The sequence below is a fragment of the Cebus imitator genome, unplaced genomic scaffold (genome assembly GCF_001604975.1).
Source record: "Cebus imitator isolate Cc_AM_T3 unplaced genomic scaffold, Cebus_imitator-1.0 Scaffold148, whole genome shotgun sequence".
Taxonomy (NCBI): Eukaryota; Metazoa; Chordata; class Mammalia; order Primates; family Cebidae; genus Cebus; species Cebus imitator.
Window position 1 is genome coordinate 2,614,132 of NW_016107463.1, and position 22,058 is coordinate 2,636,189.

General features: G+C 35.7%; 1 protein-coding gene across 7 annotated transcripts in view; it reads left to right on the forward strand.

Moving 5' to 3' along the window:
- Positions 1-22,058, forward strand: part of LOC108314151 (muscular LMNA interacting protein) — a 269,710-nt gene that overhangs the window by 30,659 nt on the left and 216,993 nt on the right. The window contains exon 2 of one of the 7 annotated variants that reach the window (XM_037743612.1): positions 14,407-14,466. The exons of the other annotated variants lie outside the window; for them this stretch is intronic. The gene's annotated coding sequence lies outside the window, so the exon portion shown is untranslated. The remainder of the gene's footprint in view (positions 1-14,406; positions 14,467-22,058) is intronic. 7 annotated transcript variants of the gene reach the window in all.

The following is a 22,058-nucleotide window of genomic DNA, read 5'->3' on the forward strand; positions in this document are numbered from 1 at the left end:
TTTTACATTTCTTTAAGGTTAGTTGTTGGTACCAGGCTCTAGTTAGTTATGAGCAAATTCAGTGGGGAAGATGATATTTTTATTCTCCCTTTCCTTTGATCAGCCCAGCCACTGGTGGGTATATTTCCCTGAGTTCCAGTGTCTTCAGAAACATGTATTTCTTTTCCCCAGAGGGTCCATTAAAATATGCTAAAACATTTCCATAAATGTTGAATAACCTAACTTACATTAACTTTAAATCTGACCAACAAAGGCCTTAAAGAGATGGACATTACTTTATTTTGGACTGTTATTTCAATTGATAAGAAAACTCATTTTTCTTTGTAATTTAATACTTATAGAAAATGAAGTTAAACAAAAGAAAAATATTCCCACAGTCTCTCATCTCTCTAAGATTTCTTCTGCTACTCTCAATATACATTCTTCATATAAAGAAATGAAACTATCCTGTGTGCAAGTTTCAAACTGTATCTTTTCTTAATGTATGATGGTATTTTCTACCTTTAAACATGCTGATAAGCCATATTTAATATCTCCATGATTTTGTATTGCACAGCTGTTCCCTACCTCATTTAAATAATACACTTTTATTTGACATTAAGAGTGTGTTCATTATTTCACTATTATAAATGTTGTTTATTTCTTCAAATACTATCATGATCACAGAAGAATAAACCATGGCTATGACACCTCATTGCCAATTAGCCAGGGAAAAAGAAATTTCTTGTCCCTCGAAATCATATCTAGTCATTCAGACATTTTTCTGCTTGCTCTTGAGAAAGCCTTGTTTGTCAGAACTTACAAATTAACTATAATTAAGCTAATTTGGCACTCACTGAGGGAGAAAAGTAATAGTAATGGCTGAAAGTTTAGAAGTGCTTTATATTAGGTTAAAAGGAAAAAACTAAATTATCTGATCTATATACAATCCAAATAATTCTAATGTTTGGAAACATAGTAATAAAACAGAGTTTATAGCACTTAAGATAATTGCAGAGGCTTTCACACGAAAGTTATTCATGACCAGGATATCCATAATCCTTGAATGATTTCTTTGAAGCTGTAATTCTTGGTCAGTGTCAAAGTTACATGGTAGGTGGATCGGAAACTTCACTTGAGACAGGTGCTTGGAAATTGAACAAAAGACATATTCAGTGAATGGAAGGAAGATTGGTGTTACAGAAACAACATTTGTGGGTTTTGACACTTGACTGGCTACTGAGAGAGAGAGGAAGATAGAGGGATCAGAGATACAAACCTGGAGTAGGAAGATGATTCTCCCATTTGTTGTGGAGGAGCAAGTTGAACGGATATGAGACAAATTCTGTTGCAGGCACTTAGCCTGAGCTTCTGCCAATTTAATTTAGTCCCAGCAGAGAACTGGAAATGCAAACTTGGAGCTAGAACAGTAAGTGCATGCAATTAATAATTTTAACTAATAGAGGGAATAAGTACCCCTATAGAAAAAGAATGGCTACATTTGAAAGTTGAAGTGAAAAACTATGATGGCAGAGAGTAAGCAGGCAGGGAAGTAGGACAATGCAGTCAGGCGGAACTCAGCAAGAATGGAACTTTGGAGACAGGAGAGGATTAAGATCTGCTGATCTATTGACTTGATGTCACTGTTAAACTTCAACAAAGCAGCACCAAATGATTGTGGGTGTAAAAGCCAGATAAAAATGAAGACTAATATTAATAAGAGGCTAGAAAAAGAGTTTACTGTGTGACAGTTACTGTGCTATGCACATGGATTACATTAGATCATTTAAGCCTTACAGCAATGGCAATGGCTATGAAGCAGAAGTTTTCATTGACCCCCCTTTCCAGCAGTCTACAGAAATGAAATATTTTTTCCAAGATCTTAAAATGTACTACATGTAGGGTTTAAACTCAGCACTGTGCTCTTAACTTCTCTACTGGTTTAATTAGCTATACACCTTCCAAGGAATTATAGAGTAAGTGGTTGATGAGTGAGTGGGAGCAGTGCATGGGGCCTGTCTTTGAGGAAGCTTAACTCTGTAAAAAGACCATGAGAGTATCCTGAGAAGGGAGGTGGTACTGTGGGAGAGATATTTCTAGATTTAGGCATTGAGAGAAGAGCTGTTCCCAGTGAGAGTCTGAGGATGGTGATGTGTGTCAGTAGGTGGCTGAAGTACAATGGAAATAAAAGCCATCTTTGCTGAAAAGGTCAGGTTCTACTTTGAGGCCAGGGTTCTGGAAAGGTTATCAGCACTCATACTAAAGGGATAGAGAAAGGAATGAGTTGAGAAGTAAGATGCTGAAATCATTATGGAAAATGGGTGATGGTCCTGTAGCCAGGCAATGACAGATACAGGGCTGGGAAGATGCAGTGCTTGGCCTGAATGTGCATTTTGAGAGAACAGAGGTTATTCAGAGATGGCAGAGAACAATGATTGTAAAGGGTATTGGGGGTTGGCAGGTGCTTGTATATGCACCCAGTTTCCAGTGGGCGTGAGCTCATGAAGGAACATAATTGCACCTGGCTTCAATCTACTCTGTTAGAAAGAGGTTTATGGAAAAGGAAGCCATTGAGGGAAGGGGCAGCCATCCGTTATTGGTGAGGAACTAAAAGGAATGATCAAGGCATAGGTTAAATATATGTTTCTCCTCAAGAGCAGAGTGGTTCCACAGCGCACAGATAAAGGCTCTGACCTGAGCCTCTGGTGATATTATTATGTGTGAAGTATCTGTGGGTAGAGGTTGAGAATAGACTGGTGACAGTTGTTAGTGATGGAGTGTAGAACGGGGAGGAGTCTTATATTGGCTGAGTTTTAGATCGTATCCTCCTTGCTGAAATTCTAAGTAGAGCCGAATTTTTGGTGTTTGCAACCTACTCCGCAACAATTAGGACTCAGTCCTGAAGGTTGGCCTTGAGAGGACATCAGAGACAGAGAGAGTGGGTGGCACGCTTGAAATAAAAATGCTGAGACTTTCCTAGGTCATCTGGCTACTTTTAGACTTTCCTTGAAAGTCTATGTAGTACTATTACAAAATTACAAAATTTGTTTTTTAAAAACGGTAAGACAGTAATGTCTTGAATGTGGATATACATAATCCTAACACCGAATCAGGGCTCTCAACTTTAGCTATGAACTAGAATCCTCTGAGGATTTTCAGGAAATACCTGGAGCTCACCAAAGATCAGTGGAAAGCTAATCTCTGTGGGTAGGGCCCTGTTATCAATATTTAAACAATATTCCTCAGGCCTTCCAACACACAGTGAAGGCTGAAAGCATCTGCTTTATATAAAGAGCGGAAAAGCAGAAACATAGCTGAACAATCTTTTTGTAAATGAGAACCCACCTGTGTGCTCACACTTCTGTGGGGTCAGTGGTCTAGTGTCATGAGTAAGTCCTGATGTCACTTATTGCTGGTTCGTTATTAAGCTGCAGAAATACTAACACACATGCTAAATTGGTGCTGACGGTATTTGTTTTACAATCAACAGTACTTGCTCTTCATCACTCATTAAGATAAATGTTAGGTGAAAGGAAGCAAATTGGGAAACACCCTATTTACTTGTAGTAATAGGGTCATGCATAATTAAGATACAGCTTTATAATGTAGAGTGGCGTTCTTACCCTAACAGCTGGGTTCTGTATGCTCAGCTAAACACCACTATTTACCCCCCACCTTCAACTCTAAGTCTTATCTTTAATGTATTATTCACAATATATAAATTGAGCTCTTCTATAATTTACATCTTGCATATAATTAATAATTGAATGTAAATTATTTGTATTTGCAATGAAGTAATCATTACATAGGTTTGGAATGTCATAGTGAAGTAATGTCCAAAGGAAATTAAAGAGTTTAATCCTTTTCTTCAGGTTATCTAAAAATATATTACGTAAAATTTTGTTATACTAAAGTTCAACATTGTATGTACTCTGGTTGAAATGTTGATGACAGTTTAATAATTGTCTCAGAATTAAACAACAAATTTAAGTTGATTACACTGCATGGTGGGTAGAGAGGGTTTTTCACATGGGAGCTCTTGTTACTGAAAAAATTAACGTCCATTCATTGATTTAATCTCCTTTTAAAGTAAACATCTGAAGCTCTAGTGTCTACTTTAAATTCACTTTCCCTCATGTAAAGGATTAAGCCTTGTATATACATAAATATATACATATACATATTATTTTTACTTTATAAGAGTAATACATATTTCTATAGTAAAGGCTTAAAGCACAAGTAATCAATAGAAAGAAAATGAAAACAGATGTAATATTTTTTACCTTACCATCTGGCAATAACCATGACTAATGCCTTGCCATATCATCTTGCTTTATACAAACACATACATATTCATGTACAGATATACACATTAGCACACAATAAATTGATTCTGCATATAGTATTTAGTACTCTTTTTTGGTTCACAGCATATTTGAACATTGTTCTCATTAAATATTCTTCACAATATTAATTTGTCTGGAGAGTATTCTATGGTTTGGATATTATAATTCAACAGTCTGCTGCTAGACATCTGGATTGTTTATAATTTGAGTTTTTTTGTTTTTGATTTCCATTTTTCCTAATATAATCATTGCTTGATTGAGTATCTTTATAGCTAACTTCAATGTTTTTAATGATGAAACATTAAATAATGGAAGAGAAAGTTGTTTTGCCCCAGTTGGTTGAAATAAAGAATTGAGTGTATTTTTTGTATTCTGGCAAGTTGTAGGGGCATCATGGTATTATTACCCTACACTGAGGTTTTGTGAATTCTGAAAGCCTATTAGAGACAGGAAGTTCTTCTGATATTCTTCAACTAACACTATTTTTATACACTTATCTTTCACATGAACTCACAGGCCCATCTGTGTTTACAAAACATACTCTGAACTTTCTGTGCTGGTGCTGTTTGCTGCATCTGGAATGTCTTTGTCCTACAAACATATCCAATGCAGGCTTCTGAAATCCAACCCACTCATAAAACTAGCTCAAGTCACTTTGTCAAAAGGTCTCCCCAAGTCCTTTGGAAGGAATTTATTTCCATCTCTTTTGTGTTTTCTATTCCACTTTCCCTTCTCCCCACTCACAGCCTCCTTGTTGGACTGCAGGCCATCTACTAGTATAAATACTTGTACATTATAAATATGTAAGTGTTAGTATAAATATAATATCTGAAGAACTGTCCTGCAGCAAGTATGTTTTAGTTATCTTATTTTTTTTATAGTACATTGTAGAGTGCTTTTTGAGTGCTTGAAATCAATGAGTTCTTTGGATTAAATTGTTTAATAATTTTAATTTAAATATGCCACTTCAAATATTATTTTTACCTTTTATTTTTTCCTTGCAATACAAAGGCAGGGGATGGGTAGTTGTAACATCAATGGACAACCCAAACTTACTGATTATTACTTTAATCTTGTCTGAAAAATGTACAAAATCCCCAAATACAAAACACCTAAGCTCAGCCTAAAGGAGACTGTTCATTTTTTCCTCTTTACCTCTGTTTGAGACTTTTGAATGTCCCTCACAGGCCTTAATTAATCTTGATAGTGTCTACATTGTAGAGAATTTTAGGGGACTATGACATAAAAGAAAAAGAAAATCTGGATTCTGATCCCAGATGTGCAAATAAAGAGAAATTTGATTGTGAGGAACACTTTAGCCTCTCTAGGTCCCATTTTCTCTAGAAAATGAGGGAACAGGAATGGAAGATCTTTATGGTCTTGTCTAACCATGAAAGTTTATGATTTTTAAAAACACAGTTGTTGGACTATATACATGTATATTGATAAAATTCAGAACACTTAATATAAACTAGCATTATGGCAAGCATTTACATGTTTTCTTTTGTTGTTTGCTAGTAACAAATACAGTTCAAACTGCCTTTTATAAAAGGGAATTTATTGGTTGGTATAACTGGAAGACCAAATGTATATGGACTTCAGGCACAGCTGAATTCAGAGGCTAAAATGATGTAATTAGTGTCTGGTTCTCTCCATCTCACTGCTTCTCTGTTTTCTGTCTTCTTCTGATTTCTCTATGTTGGCCTCACTCTTAGGTAGGCTCAAGGATTATGATAGAAAAGATAATGGTAACAGCATTAAGCTAGAAAATTATAGGTGATAACTCTGACTTGCCTAGTTTAGATCAGAGGCATAGACTTTTGCTCAATTACTGGATCTCAGAGGAGAGATACGATCCTCTTAGGCTCAGATGAACATCTACCTGGATGGCTGTAGGACAACCTGGATAAATTGGACCAGGACCAACGGCATCAGGAAAGCACATTAAATCCTGTCAAAATCATGGCACTCTTAGTGAAGAAGGAAACTTTTAAGTTTGTCTATCCATTGTTCAACCACCTACTGAGAAATCCTGGATTGTTTCTGCAACTCTGGTAATGACAGCTTTAGATTACATTAATAATACTGATTTTAGAGAATTAGTTTTTTTGTTTTAGCTAAAGTTTGAAAAGGTAGGGATAGAGGTCTGTTTTTCTTTTACACAAAATAGCTAAAATGGTACATAATTATGCACATAAAAATGGACACACATTGTCACAATTGTTTACACAATGTGCTAACAATCCTGAGTTGTAATAGTCTTAGCACACATTCAAGAATGCTCCTTTTTCACTGTTTCTTTGGAGAGAAATTATAAGGAAAAAATTATACTACTTATTGAAAAGGGGAGAGTGATGGTCCAAGATAGAAATATGAGAAAACATTGTGACAAATTATAAATATAAAATTCTACAATGAGAGAATAAATTAGAGTACAGAGCTAAATCTCTACTGGTTTCTAAAGTGAATCTGAGATTTATTTAACAGGATAAAGGAATAGTGGTGAATGAGGTCTTATATTAATATGCTGGTCTACTTTGACTGAGGTATTGTAAGAGGAAGGTATGTGGATTGGGGGAATTGTTGGCTCAGTTTGAAAGTAAATGAATAACAAATATGGTGGTCATTTTGGAGCATTGCTGATTGCTAAGTGCTTTGTGCATCATCTTCTCAAAAAAGTGAGCACTTTCATTAGCCCCATATTATAGTGAAAGGACCTATGACTAAGAGTGGTGACAGTGTATCGGGATTACAGAACTAGAAAGTGGCAGTAGGAGGACTTGCACCTAGGTCTTTCTGGCTTTGACACCCATTCATTCCTTAAGCACCGCTGTGTTATCTAGTGGGTTGAACCATGTGGAATTCCCATTTTGTGGGACAAAACAGTCAAATATAAGCTATTTCATAAGGTAATAGAATATGCACAGAATATAATTTTTGGATGTTAAAGGGATGATATTTATATTTTTCAACCTTTAAACTTCATATGAGAATGAAAAGCATTTATGATGTCTTTTCTTTCAGTTTAGAGAAATTATCTTTTTTCCTCCTAATTCTCATTCTGGGAAAATGCAATATAAAGTTTAAATTAATAGTCTTACTTACATAGACAGGGACTTGTGCAAAATATAAAGTTCAAGGGATATGATATTAATTTCTTGATTTCCATAGCAGTTGGTTGTGAAATTAAAATGAAAGAAAGTAATGCCAAATTGCAGAATGCTATCATGATTACTAGCTCTGTGACCATGGACAAGTAACTGAACTTAATTTAGTCAACATAATCTAATATACCTTGTAGAGTTATTGTACAAATTAAATTAGAAAATGCATGTAAAGGGCTTAGCACAGTGCCTAGTTGAATAAAATTTCCCTGTTGTGATTTTTATTTTATTTCCAGATTTTTAAGTGTCTACTTGAGAATTGCATCCAGTTGGGAGATTCTGAGATGCCTGATTGATAAAAGTGCGCTAGTGCCTAATATAATAAATAATACAGGAATGACTTGAAATGAAGCGTGCACAAGTATTCCCAGGCTGTTTAAACCTTGGCTCTACTGTCTCAGCCTGTGGTGCTGTTTATGAGCAAAGTATAATTCAGAGTTTAGGTTTTCTTTAATGGAAACCATCCAACTTTGCTATCTGAGCCACAAGGGAGAAATGTACCCATGTGCCACTCACAGGCACTCAGGAATGTGGCCCATCTACAAGTTTGCTTTTTTTTTTTTTCTTTTTTTCAGAAAAACACCAAACTGGTGGAAGTTCTTAGCTGTCATAGCAACCCATTAAAAAGGTTCTCTTGCTGAAAGACTGCTTTTTTATCAGCGCTCTCACAAGAATTTACATCCCACAGTGAGTCATGCAGTAAGTTTAGTGCTTCCCGGCAAGCAGCTCAGAGTCAAGTTCTGCAGCTATTCTTAGCTGCTCCACACCCTGTAATGGATGGAAGATACTGGATGAACTTGCAAATGACACATTGTACTGATGACAAACAGGGTGGATTGTGTCAGATTGAGTTTCAGAGTCTCTCCTTTCGTGTATTAAGGACAGTGGAGGAAAAAAGCAAACCAACAAACAAACAAACAAAAAAACCAAAAGGTGGGTCTCCTTGAGATTCAGTCCAGTACTGGACCTAGCACTCTAATGGAATGTGAACTGAAAGCAGAAATGTACATTGTTGCAATTCACTGAATTTTTGTTCTGTTTCCATCCATATTCAGGGCTAGATTAAAGATATCAGAGCAATAATAGTCAATATTTCACTTGCAAGATCTCATTGTGACATGAGTAATATAGAAATCATAGCTTTGCTTTTGAATGGTAAGTAGAACATTGCATCATCATGTGCAAGATAACACTTTCCCTGGCAGATTCCCATTAAAGTTAGTGTGATTGTATAAAGCATTTTTTCTCTAATGAGATAACTGTTTCCACGTTTTCCTACCCATTTCTCAAGGAGCCAGACATCTCCTAAGGCAGAAGTAATTCACATAAGTATGTTAGTTACAGTGCTTATCACATTGTATCATCGTCTTTTTTTTTTTTTTTTTTTTTTTTTGGAGTTTCTCTCTTTTTTCCCAGGCTGGAGTGCAATGGCGCGATCTCAGCTCACCGCAACTTCCACCTCCTGGGTTCAGGCAATTCTCCTGCCTCAGCCTCCTGAGTAGCTGGGACTACAGGCACACGCCACCATGCCCAGCTAATTTTTTGTAGTTTTAGTAGAGACAGGGTTTCACCATGTTGACCAGGATGGTCTCGATCTCTTGACCTCGTGATCCACCCGCCTCAGCCTCCCAAAGTGCTGGGATTACAGGCGTGAGCCACCGCGCCTGGCCATTGTCTTTTTTATATGTCTGTTTCCTGAGCAAGTTCTTTCCTTCTGTGTGTCCCCAGTATGTAACATGATCCTGGGCACATAGCAGGAATTATTTATCAATATAAACATGCAATTATGTGTATATATATTGAAAATGAAGTTATATATATGTTTTGAGAGTGTGACTTTCAAAAATCTAACAAACTTACGGTAGAAATTTTACATGCTACTAAATGTAGACATATATATGTTCAAAGTATTACATTTTCTGGAAATATCATAATCTATTTACCTAGTCCTCTCTTATTGGACACATAGTTAATTATTTGGAAAAAACTACATTGAAGTATGTTTTCATTCAGTCCCTGTTCATTCATTAATTTAGTTAACAAATATTAATTTCCTTATTTGTTGCAGGCCCTGTTTAAACTCTGGGAATATCATAGCAAATCAATATTTGAGAGAGAGGAGAGAGACAATAAAATAAACAAAAAAATTTGCAGGGAATACATAATAAATGTGATTATTAAATATATTATATATATATATACATACTACATTCAAAGGTGATCAGTAGCATAGAGAAAAATTAAATGGGGAATGTTGGAAGGAAATTTATAATGTGATCAGGAACTGCTGAGAAGGGGACATTTCAGTAAAGACCTGAAGGAGGAGTGCCTGCTAAACTCCTTGAGGGCAGAGATCATGTCTCGTTTGCTTACCCTTATGTGGCAATTCCTGCTTTCATGAAGCTTAGAATCTAAGGTCTAATGTGATGTGGGCTATCTGCAACTTATTACCATGTAGATGGTTTTTGCACTTTACATATTGATATATATTTTTAATATTTTAAACTTTTCAACAACAACTATATGCCACTTTTAAATTTTAAAATGACATCTTTATTTTTAAAATATTTGCTTATTTTGTTAGAATCATCATACTGTGGACACATTATATTTGCAAGCATCCTACCCATCAGCTGTGTTTATGTGAATTATTTGAACTGAAACTCATCCATCATGCAGCTATGCAGTCCTTTTGTTGACCTAAGTGCATGGCTTTTGCCTTTTCATCTTTAAGTTTTAGCTCTCAGTTGACCAAGTTTTGAGTAATTGTAAGATTTCATGAAAAGCTGAAATAGGACACGCTGTACAGCAGCTTGAACGTGAAAGGTCAAGCAGACCTTTGGGAACAATTCATAAGGCTTTTGCTAATCTCTTCTAGCTTCCCTTTCTTATTTTTGGGAAGATGTTGCTTTCTCCCTTTGTTGGAGGTCATTCTGCTCCCTGCACCTTTGATAGATTGTTCTATGAATTGATGCACTAGGGAATACTTGCAGAAGTAAACAGTAGGAGACCCAGGAGTGAGAGACCTCTTCTACTTCTGAGAGAATGCTTTCATATTTTTGTGTCGTGTGTTTTTAGTTCACTCTGTGATACTGACAAAGCCCCAATATTCTATATGCAGAAAAATGCTAAAACCCATCTCTGGAAGCTTGCCAGCAAGAATGCCTTTATTTCTACCGCTATTGTCTACATTGATGTACAATTCCTAACTCTTTTTAGTGAAACATTTCTCTTACAGAGTGAAGAAGAAGGTTTAAACAGTATTTTCAACTGAAGGAAGAATGAAAGAAAAGAATTTTCATAGTAGTTCATAATATTAGTTTAATTTGCTTCTGTTATTTGCATAGAAGTTAAAATATTCCAAAACATTTTTACATCTCTACTGTGATTTTTACAATGCTCTAAGGTAGTAGGGTTATTTTTGCTTTATAAATGAGAAAAGTAAGTCACAGAAAAGAAAAGAAAATTGATTAAAGGCATAAGGTGAACATTTATGGAATGCTTTTACCTTTGTGGAACACATTCTAGGCGCTTTGTATCTATTCCCTCATTTACTCCTCACAACAGCCCAGGTGATTTTGGTATTATTTTTATCCGACTTTTTCAGATCAGGAGATAAGGCACTGAGAAATTAAATGACTTGCCCAAGGACATGCACAGCTAGTTGGTGCCAGAGACGGCATTTATCCACAAAACTCTGGTTCTAACACAGACACCTAACTCTTCCATATGGCTGCTGCTCTGAGTAGATGGGAGGCTGGAACTGTAATCGTGCAATCTGAACTCTGGAAGATTTCTCAGTTCAGTAGTTACAGTATATGACTACTGCCCCAGGATACAAAAGTAAACCGAACTTGTCTCAGGATTTTCATAACGATTACAGTGAACTCACGACAAACTATATTGCTAGAAATTTTATTACATGTTTTATCTATAAGGGTTAATAAATTTGTAAAATGCCTGCCAATTTGCATTCAGGGAAAATAGTAGTTGCTTTTTGTTGTAGCAGAAGCTGCATTCTTCGAAATGCTGAGAATATAGACCTTCTCAAACTTTTCTCCTTCTGCAGAAATTTCTTTACAACATCCATGGTAGATACTAACCCATTTCTGCTAGATCATGTCCAGTCATGGCAAGTCCACTATTTTTTTCAAGGCAGTTTTTTCCATTTGAGATAACTAATTGTTGGGACTTCGTTTTCTTTTTCGTTTTAAACATTGGATTAATATATTTTTTTCCCTGAATGTAGTAAAATGTTTTGCTTTAAGAATTCCAAGATACAGTATGAAATCTCTGCCATTAAATAGAGCTTCTGTCTTATTGAAGAAATGCAAGAGACCTTTACAAACTGTTTGAGACAGAGAGGCGAAAATAGAGACTAAAGGTTCAACAAATGTATCAATGGTATTTAACAGGAGAAGAAAATCAGACCTGTAATAATACACCATGTTAACTTGCATATTTTCTTCCACTTTACCCCTGAAACTTTCAATATAAAGCTAAGTTATAGTGTTCGGACTTCCTAGTAGTCATATTAGGCAAATAATGTTGGATCACAGGCTTGGAAGAAAATAATCTATACTTTGTGTAGAGACATTATATGTATGTGTATGTGTATATTTTAGGGGGAATAGAAAGAGAAACGTAGGAAAATTAATTGGGCAAATTAATAGAAAGCCCGTGTTTACCATTTGGTCTTTTTTTCTGTTTCAAGTATTAAAATTCAATTTGATAAATAATTATTAAGCATCTTCCAGGTGTCAGGCTTTGCGTTAGGTACTAGGGATACAATGGTAAAAACAAAGAGGCACTCTCTGCCTCTTTGGACAGAGGACATTGTGTGTGGTTGTGTGTGTTTACTGCCAAGGACTTGAGTGGGAACTGAAATGCAGGCAACATTCCAGTTGATAACTGAGCACTATGGCACAGGGTTGCATCTGTCTGAAGAAAGTGTAGTCTTCATCTAAACAGCACTGATATACTCTATGGCCTTATGGCCATCTGCTTACTTTATGAGGCTTACATGCTAACAAGAAAGGCAGTCTTTAAACAAGTAACTATGTGATTAGTGTTATAAGAGGGAGGTATAAAACACAGGCCATTTAATTCAGGTCAAAATGCTAATAAAATCCTCCTTGAGAAAGTGACATTTAATGGAAGCACCAAATAATGTGACTAGGAATTGAAGCCACATTGTTCTAGATAAAAAGAGACAGCTCTCTTTCCATATCTCACACAAAAAATTGTTAGTGACATTGGACCCTCAAACCAATATCAGATACCAGATATTGGCTCAAATACAGTTGTTGTAATTCACGATTAGTTGGGGTAGGAACCAAATGTCTGGGGGAAGATAGAGAGAGAGAGAGTGGGGAAAATAAGATAATTCAGAGAATGATATCTGGAAATTGACCTACCTTCTCCTTCCACTGTAGTAAATTCAAGTTTAAAGCTCCAAAGTTGAACCTGGATGGTTTTAACAACGTCAATAACAAAAAAGTAAATTATACAAGTCTATAAGGTAGATCTGCTATATTATTATTTAGAAAATGATATGTTGGTTGTGTGTACATTTTCAAGGTAAAGAGATAGAGAGAGAGAGGTGAATCAGTGTATTTGGAGACCTTTGTCTAAGGGCCTACTTAGCTTGAGCGCTTTCTTTCCTTCTCTTCATTCCCTATATTGCTTTCAACCCAAATGTACTACTTCTACTTTTTTCAATAAAATAAAAGACTATGCTTAGGCCTCAGTTAATTCAGGCTTTTACTCAGTCTTTCACTGGAGAATCTGGTGCTTGGGCGGTTATTAATAAAACGTTACTTTGATTTGTCTTTGTGTATGTGGATCCCTCAGAACTCCTTGGAATTTAGGTGACTGGCAAGACTCAGGCATGCCTGTATGCCATGCAATAATACTGTTACAATACTGCTGTTAACTTTTGTTGATACTTCGTCTTTATTCTCCAAATTGAGAGGAGATTAATATATCTGGCAGGGAAATATTCGAGTGAATAGGATGTGAATTAAAATTTGATGAAAATTCATAACATTTTGGACTATTGGGATGAAAAAGAAATAATCATCTCTAGATTTCTCACTTTATCAAAATAATATAGAAATGAAAGCACAAAGTCACATGATTAGTGAGTGAACAACCCTGGATTCACGAATAAATGTTGTTCTTAATTCTCTGCTGATCATAATAAATAACACGATTAGTATTATTGATATATCTAAAGGCTAAGATTTTTAAAAACAGTGTTTGGTTATTTAGCTAACGGACATTTAAAGAGAAAAAGAGAGCAATGGAAAATGTCTAACTTTGTTATCTATTACTTCGGTTTATGAATGAAATAATCACTCTATTATACTGACTAAATTCAGTTTTATTTTTACAATGGTTACTTCCTTTCTAGTTCTCAAAATATTTTGAGCCTTGATTGACTGAAAATGAGATTCTTTTCTCTCAGTAGAGGCATGTAGTGATTTCTCCTAAAGTTTTATCCATAAAAGTAGGCTTTTCATTAAAGATTTTTAAGATAGTAAATTTAATGCTCCCGTATAATACCTTTAAACTCACTTTACAAATATACAGAGAGTAGTAGAAAAGTAGAAAGGACAAATTACCATGTGCTAGAGAAATCTTATGTAGCTTCAAGTATTCTCTCTGGAATGTCTAGATACCTTCAGAGCTGCTGAAAGCTGTAGTTATCTACTCTACTTTATAAAGATGACAATATTACGTGTTAAATATATGGCATTCTTGCCAGAAGTCTTAAGTGCTTTATGCTTAAATGACATTCCTGAATCCTATTTTAGCAACTCTTTCCTCATAACAAGTTCAATTGAGATATAAGAAATCTTAGTAGAGAAGTTGTTTACCTGTGTTGTAACTTGGCCTTTCACTATTACAACCAGCATTCCTAAATGTCTCCAAGGGGCCAGAGGCAGAGAAAACAGAAAGGAAAGCACAGTTGGGTAAGAATGTTTTTTGGCTACATACTTAGTGAATATGTGTTGAGAATTGTAAGATGTGACTCCCACCGTATATTCTGACCAGAATCATACTATCTCATTTACTGTCATTCAGCTAATACACATACCAGTTACATTTGGATATCTTTTGATGAAAATGAAAATCTATGGAATCGGGGTAGGAAACATTTTAAGTCAAGGGTTATATAAATAACAATTGTTCTAATTTCTTATATTTGGAACTAGATAGATATAAAATGGGATTGAGGAAAAAAAGTTTTCAAATAGGACAATGAATTAGCAGAAAGGGAGTCAGAAAAGGTAGAAGAAGGGTCCATCACAGAATGAAGATGGAAATCAAATAGAGAAAAAATTATATACATACATTTGATAAAGAAAGAAGATACACAAAGATCAATGCACAGCCCACAACAATGCCCTAGGGAGAAATCAGAAGGAGACAAATAGGAAAGAGAGATCTTGGGATTTTGATTAGGGGTATGACAGAGGTTTCAGATTTTACTGATTTTTTTTTTTTTTTTTTGGTGGGGGCCTAAGAATTTTAAACCTGTTTGTGTTTCACACATCTAAGTCAAAGTTGACTTGGACAATCGTGAAAAGCTTACAAAAGCTCCAAAGGGGTTGAGATATGTAGAATTGTCTGGGACTCTAGAAACAGTAACCAACAGTTCGTTAATTTCACCCATCTGAGCCATTTCCCTGACTTGCTTTTGCTGTGCAAGTATCTCATCACATTAGTAGAAACACAACTGGCTCAGGAAGAAGTTGGAGGCAAGGAAATAGAGATGGCTCAGTTAACTGAGTGACTTTTCTTGAGGACAAGGACCAGATCAGTGGTAGACAAAGCTTTATCAAGAGAAAGCTGAGTGCTAGTCTGTGCTAACCAGCTGTGTAGTCTTGAGTTGGTTACTCAAAATGTGAGCTCGTTTCCTTATCAATAAATGCAAATAAAACCACGGCTTACTGGATTGCTTTGAAAATTAAATGCAGTAGTATATGTTCTTCCCTAACTGTGAAGTGGATAAAATAAGCAAATAACCACTGTCATTATTATTTCATTGTGCTCAAGGCTTCATACCAGGCACCAGACTCTGATGTTTGAAGAATTTATATAATTCCAGAAGTAAAACATATGAATCGAATTTAAGTGGTAGCCAATAAATGAGACCATTTGTGTATTAAACACTGTGCTAGTATTGGAATGCACAAGTAAATATATTACCTCAGGGAGTTTGCAGTGAAGAATTAGTGTAAACCATGAGTGCAACTTGTATTGTAATAACATTAAAAATGCAGATGTAAAAGACTAAGAAGTGATCTGAGTGTTATAGAGTTTATTAGGAAAATCTTGGCAGGGGTGGGAAGATAAAGCAAGGGTTAGTTTAGAAGTCCTAGTTCAGTTATAGCTCCAGGATTGCCTAGGGATTTGTGCCAATCCCATTACTTTCTTAAGTAGGTTGTATTTTTTTTTTTTAAACCATTGCCTTTTGAAAGTCTTTGCTTTGAAATGTACTTATTTTCCCTCTACACATTTTAAACATTTCATTTTAGGAGATTTCTAAAATCGTTTCCAGCTGACCTGATTTTACATTAGACACCTTCGTGATCAAAAAGGTAACAGCATACAGAAACATATATTCTATTCCTTCACCATCAGAGTGACAGGGCAAAGAGGGACCTGAACAGAGAATCATTTGTTTTCTATATTAGCAGTATGTAGTTTTTGTTTGTTTGTTTGTTTTTGTAGTGTTTCTTGCTTCCAATCCAAACAATATCTATTTCATTATTCCAAAATGACTTGTTCTTCCTAACACATTTTCTGTTCATTATGTCCTGATTATCCCACTCTTAATTTTCACTTTTCCCTGTTTTCAAATTCTGACAAAGCTTTCTGTAATACACTGTTTGAATTCAATTCATCTACTCTGTTTAATGTTTTGGGATGTTTTAAGGGCTTTTTGCCGAATATCCTCTCCATTTACCATACATAATATAGCCAAGTCAATAGCCCTCAAAGCGCCTTTAAAATAAATTGGGCTATTTCCTTATTTTAAAACTCTACATCTAAACCCTTTGCTGTAATCTGATTTACTAGCCTCCCATAAAGTGGGACCCTGTCATTGCCTGTTCCCAGGAGTGTGGGAGGTTGAAAGGGAAAGAAGAGGCTGGGAGCAGTAGCTCACACCTGTAATCCCAACACTTTGCGAGGCCGAGGCGGGTGAATCAGGAGGTCAAGAGATCAAGACCATCCTGGCTAACATGATGAAACCCATCTCTACTAAAAGTACAAAAAATTAGTTGGGCATGGTGGTGCATACCTGTAGTCCTAGCCAGTTGGGAGGTCGAGGCAGGAGAATTCTTTGAACCTGGGAGGCAGAGGTTGCAGTGAGCCGAGATTGCGCCACTGCACTCCAGCACCTGGCAACAGAGCAAGACATTTTCAAAAAAAAAAAAAAAAAGGGAAAGAAGAGAGGTGAGGAACAGGGAATATCGAGGTGGCACTTACTCATCCCTCAACAGAATTCTGCTCCAATCCTCTGCTAACCCTGGCCTAACTTTAATATCTATTTTTAAATTTTAAGACAGTCTTTTCATATATGTTTTGGACAGAGATCAGGTTGAGTGACTATCACAAAGTGGGTGCTCAATAAATGTTTGTCAAATAAATCAATGAATGTGCAGGGCTAGGATTAATATGGGTCAAATTGGGCCAGTTGTCGTGACTCACGCCTATAATCCCAGCATTTTGGGAGGCCAAGGTGGGTGGGTGAAACCCTGTCTCTACTAAAAATACCAAAAGAAAAAAAAAAATTAAGCTGGGTGTGGCAGCGCATGCCTGTAATCCCAGCTACTTGGGAGGCTGAGGCAGGATTGAACCAGGAATGTGGAGGTTGCATGAGCCAAGATCGTGCCATTGCATTCCAGCCTGGGCAACAAGAACAAAACTCTGTCTCAAAAAAACCAAAAGGTCAAATTGTAAGGTCTTTTTCTTCTTACCTGTATCTCTCAAATCCCCCTTTTCCTCTATTACCTTCTTTCTCTTTTAATCTAAGTACTCCTAATACTCTCTGCACCAATGTGTGTGTGTGTTGGTAGGTGTGGGGAGGATATGTGTACTTTAAAAATTAATTGGTGAAAAAAATTCCAGTTTAAGGTTATTTGTTTTTGTAATATTTGCAGGAAACACTTTGCATTTCAATAAGATATTAGGAATCTTGCATATTTAACAAGGGGGTGTTAATTGTGTACATATGTTCAATTTTCTTGCTTTTCATTTAGGTGTCAATGTACAGCAAATAGGCATTAAACAATTCAAACCATTTGGCTTTATCAGGTCAGATATTGTTATGGTAAGTAAATTTGCCCAAGGTGGATTCATTCTAAAAAGTCTAAGCTTGTAAAAAATAGACATGATTAAATGGACCGGGGTGAGGGTAGGCAGAACTACATCAGTGGCATGTGTGTGTGGAGGCTTTCTTAGTATGTATAGTAATAAAAATCTTGTTTTAAGTTTTATTGCTCAAGGCAGATGTTTGTCCTTAGAGAATTCATTGTGTGCTTTTAGAATTCTATGCTGAAGTTAATTGGTACAATCTAAGAGTTAGAAAGGACATTTATGGCTTCAAATTAAATAATTTGTTTTATCAAGAATATCCAATTAGTATTTAATTGGAAACAAGTTAAACTTGCTTGAGAAATTATTCTTGTTTGGATATTTGTTGCTTGGGGTTATAGTATTGATGATCCCTTATTTTCCAACTACTAAAAATTATTGGTTTCAGTTTGGAAAGAATTCAGATGTGTGGGAATAATTTTGCCTTAAAATTAAGAGACTGAGAAACAATAGACTCCACTTAATTTTTACTAAAATGTTTATTTTGTGTGTTTGGCATCATTCAATCCCCAGGGTCAAGAGCTAACAATGGGTACACACTTACTTGTCACCCAGGGCATGTGATTAGATTTAGTTAATTTTGGGAAAGGAGCATTAGAAGTGTGAACATTTAGACTGCTAGTTGTTGATGGTTAAAGATTTGTCACCCTTCGGCTTGCCCCTCTGCACAATCAGTGCCTATGATATGCATATTTAATTTATTGGCACAGTAAAGAAGACTGTGTGATAGAGGAATCATAAGACTCAAAGTCTCTTTCGAAAGCCCTTCAAACTTTGATAACTACAAGAATAAACATATCTATCCTATCCCCTAAATGCCCTGCTGCACTGCACCCCTGCCATGGGAATCAAGGTCAGCTTGCCGCCCTGGTATTCTTAAAGGAAATTTATGAAGAAACATGAGTCAGGAATACCTAAGACAAAGAAGTTAATTTACAATTACGCTGGGCCAAGTAACTTTATCTTCTGTAATTGGTAACTTTTGAAGCATTAGGGAGTTAAACTGTATAGGTATACTATATTGTTACTTCTGAGTTTAGGTTTGAGAGAATCTAGAGTTAGCAAGCAGATGCCTATCAGGGCATCTTCCTAGATATAATATATATATTCACTATATATGAATATGTTATATATTTATATATATTCATCTTCCTTTATATATATATATGTGTATTTTTTTCATTGTTCCTAAGACTAATGACTTTTTACAAATTTTAGTAGTTTAGTGAAGTATTGGAATTTCTCAAGGATCTAGAAATAGAAATATAAATACCATTTGACCCAGCAATCCCATTACTGGATATATACCCAAAAGATTATAAGTCATCCCAATATAAAGACACACACATGTATGTTTATTACGGCACTGTCCGCAGTAGCAAAGACTTGGAACCAACCCAAATGCCCATCAACGACAGATTGGATAAAGAAAACGTGACACATATACACCATAGAATACTATACAGCCATAAAAAGATGAGTTCATGTCCTTTGCAGGGACATGGATCAAACTAGAAACCATCATTCTCAGCAAACTGACACAAGAACAGAAAACCAAACACTGCATATTCTCACTCATAAGTGGGTGTTGAACAATGAGAACACATGGACACAGGGAGAGGACTGTTACACACTGGGACCTGGGAGGGTGGCTAGGGGAGGAATAGCAGGTGGTGGGGAGATTGGAAAGGGATAGCATTAGGAGAAATACCTAATGTAGATGACAGAGTGGTGGATGCAGCAAAGCATTACCATGGCACGTGTATACCTAAGTAACCTGCACGATCTGTACATGTACCCCAGAAATTAAAGTATAATAAAAAAATAAGTGGGAGCTAAACATTGAATACACATGGACATGAAGATGTGAACAATAATAGACACTGGGGACTGCTTGAGGTGGGAGGGTGGGAGAAGGAGTGTGGGTGGAAAAACTACCTGTCAGGTACTATGCTCACTACCTGGGTTACAGGGTCATTGGTACACAAACCTTAGCATCATGCAATTTACCCATGTAACAAACCTGCACATGTACCCTCTGAACCTAAAATAAATAACAGAAAGTATAGACCTACTATGCAAAATCTGCACAGCCTAAAATACAGCAAGAACTGGGTTATTTTTAGACCTATAAAAGAAACAAAACAGAATTTCTCCTTTTGATTCCCTGGTTTAAGAGTAACCTACCAACATACAACAACCACCACAGAAGACACAAACTGATCTCAAGTCAGAATTTTACAGTTCTCCCAGTTTTAAGACTCATAATTTTTAATGGAGACAATATTACATGTGATTGATTGGCTCTTCATTTAGATTATTGGTCTAAATCCTAGCTCTGTTAGAACAAAGTTGTAAAATCTTGGATAAGAAACTTCTTTGTCCCTTGGTTTTCTTATCTGAATAGGAGAAAGGCTGTACCTTCATCATAGGTAGACTATGTGTGGTTAAAATCAATTGATCCATGCCAAACACCTAGAACAGTACCTGATAAATTCTTATGTGTTTCTTATTGTTATTAGGACTAAATTATGAAGAATTATCATTTCTGATTATATTGAAGCCACCTCTAAATAAACAGAATCAAGGAAGGATAGAGTTCTCATTCTTTTAAAAAGGATTTAGATGCATATACGAAGATATTACTAAATGTATAAAGGGATTTGTACCAGGGATAAATGGTAACTACATCATTATTTCTTTCCAGGGAAAAGCAATGACAAAAGTCTTAAACCACAGCATAAGGGCATTTGAGAAAATACAAGGAAAAATATACCAATGAGAATTATGAATAATTCTAAATGAGGCTATGAAATCTCTTCTAAGGAAGACCCTTGCCTCTCTGGGATGCTTCAGGCAGGTCAATCTCATACAGCATCTGAAGTGGTTGGGTGGATTTTGGTGCCCTCCACTCTCCTGTGTTTCCAGCTATTCTTCCCATGAGCTTCCAATTCCTCTCTGTAACATCACCCTACGCCACCTCTGACTTTCCCAGTCAAGACAAATTTTTATCACCTCTCCTTGTCTTTACATCAACTTTCTGTGGATTTGATAGTTTTTACTCACTTAAATTATTTTTTCAACAACAGAAAATGGATTTCTGACTCTGTTAGCTAATATGTAGTCCTTTTTTTGACAAATTCTTCCAGTTTTCATACATAAGAAATTTTATGCATAAACATCAAGTACATCAATAAGAATATATAATTTTGTATTTTATTTTTCCCACTATCATTTAATATATCCTTTCTACATTTATCTTACATGTAGAATCATAATCAAATTGCTGCTTAAATCTTGTTGAACAATTTTTCTATTATTGACAATTTGAGCTGTTTTTGTATTTTCATTTAAACTGCTGTTATAAATGTGTGTTCATTAAAAAAATTTTCAAATTATTTTCTTAGACTAAATTCCAAAATTTGAATTATTATGTCAAAGACCTAAACATTTATATTTATCAGGATATGCATGAGCATGCATGTGCACACACATACACACACACACACAGCCAGGTGTCCTCAAAATAATAAACACATTTTTCTATTAGCATTAAATGTGTGTGATATATTTGGCTCATAAAACTCTTATTATCCTAATTCCTGAGGCTTTAGGAAACAAAAATATTGACTAAACTAACTCAAATTGATGGGTAAATGGCAGATACACTTTTCCCTTCTCATTTGAGAAAGAATTTCTAAGCAGTATGTATGTGTATGTGTGTGCACGTGCATGCACAACCATCTGAATATTTGGGACAAGTGAACTTCTTCTGTTATTTAGATTGCTCTGTATAGCACAATGCCAAATTTGCTTACTTAGGGAGGTCACTTTAAGCAGAATGTAGGTTATTTGACTGAGGGAAGGCAATAGGCATTACTACAAGCATTATATTATAATTTAATGAGAAAGAGATTGGTTTCACAGGTGATTTGTTACTTCTGCAAACATTATGTACAAGACACTGAGTCAGGTGCTGTGGGAAGCTACAGGAATATATAAACCACACTCACAGCTCTCAATGCCGTTCCAATCAAATACAGAAGATAACACATGACCACAAATTAATGAAATACTAACTAGGAAGTGATGTCTCATCAAAAAACATGGGAGTTAAGTAAAAAAAGAGATTACTTCGATGAAGTGAGGATTTAAGTTTAAACCAAAATATTCAACATGG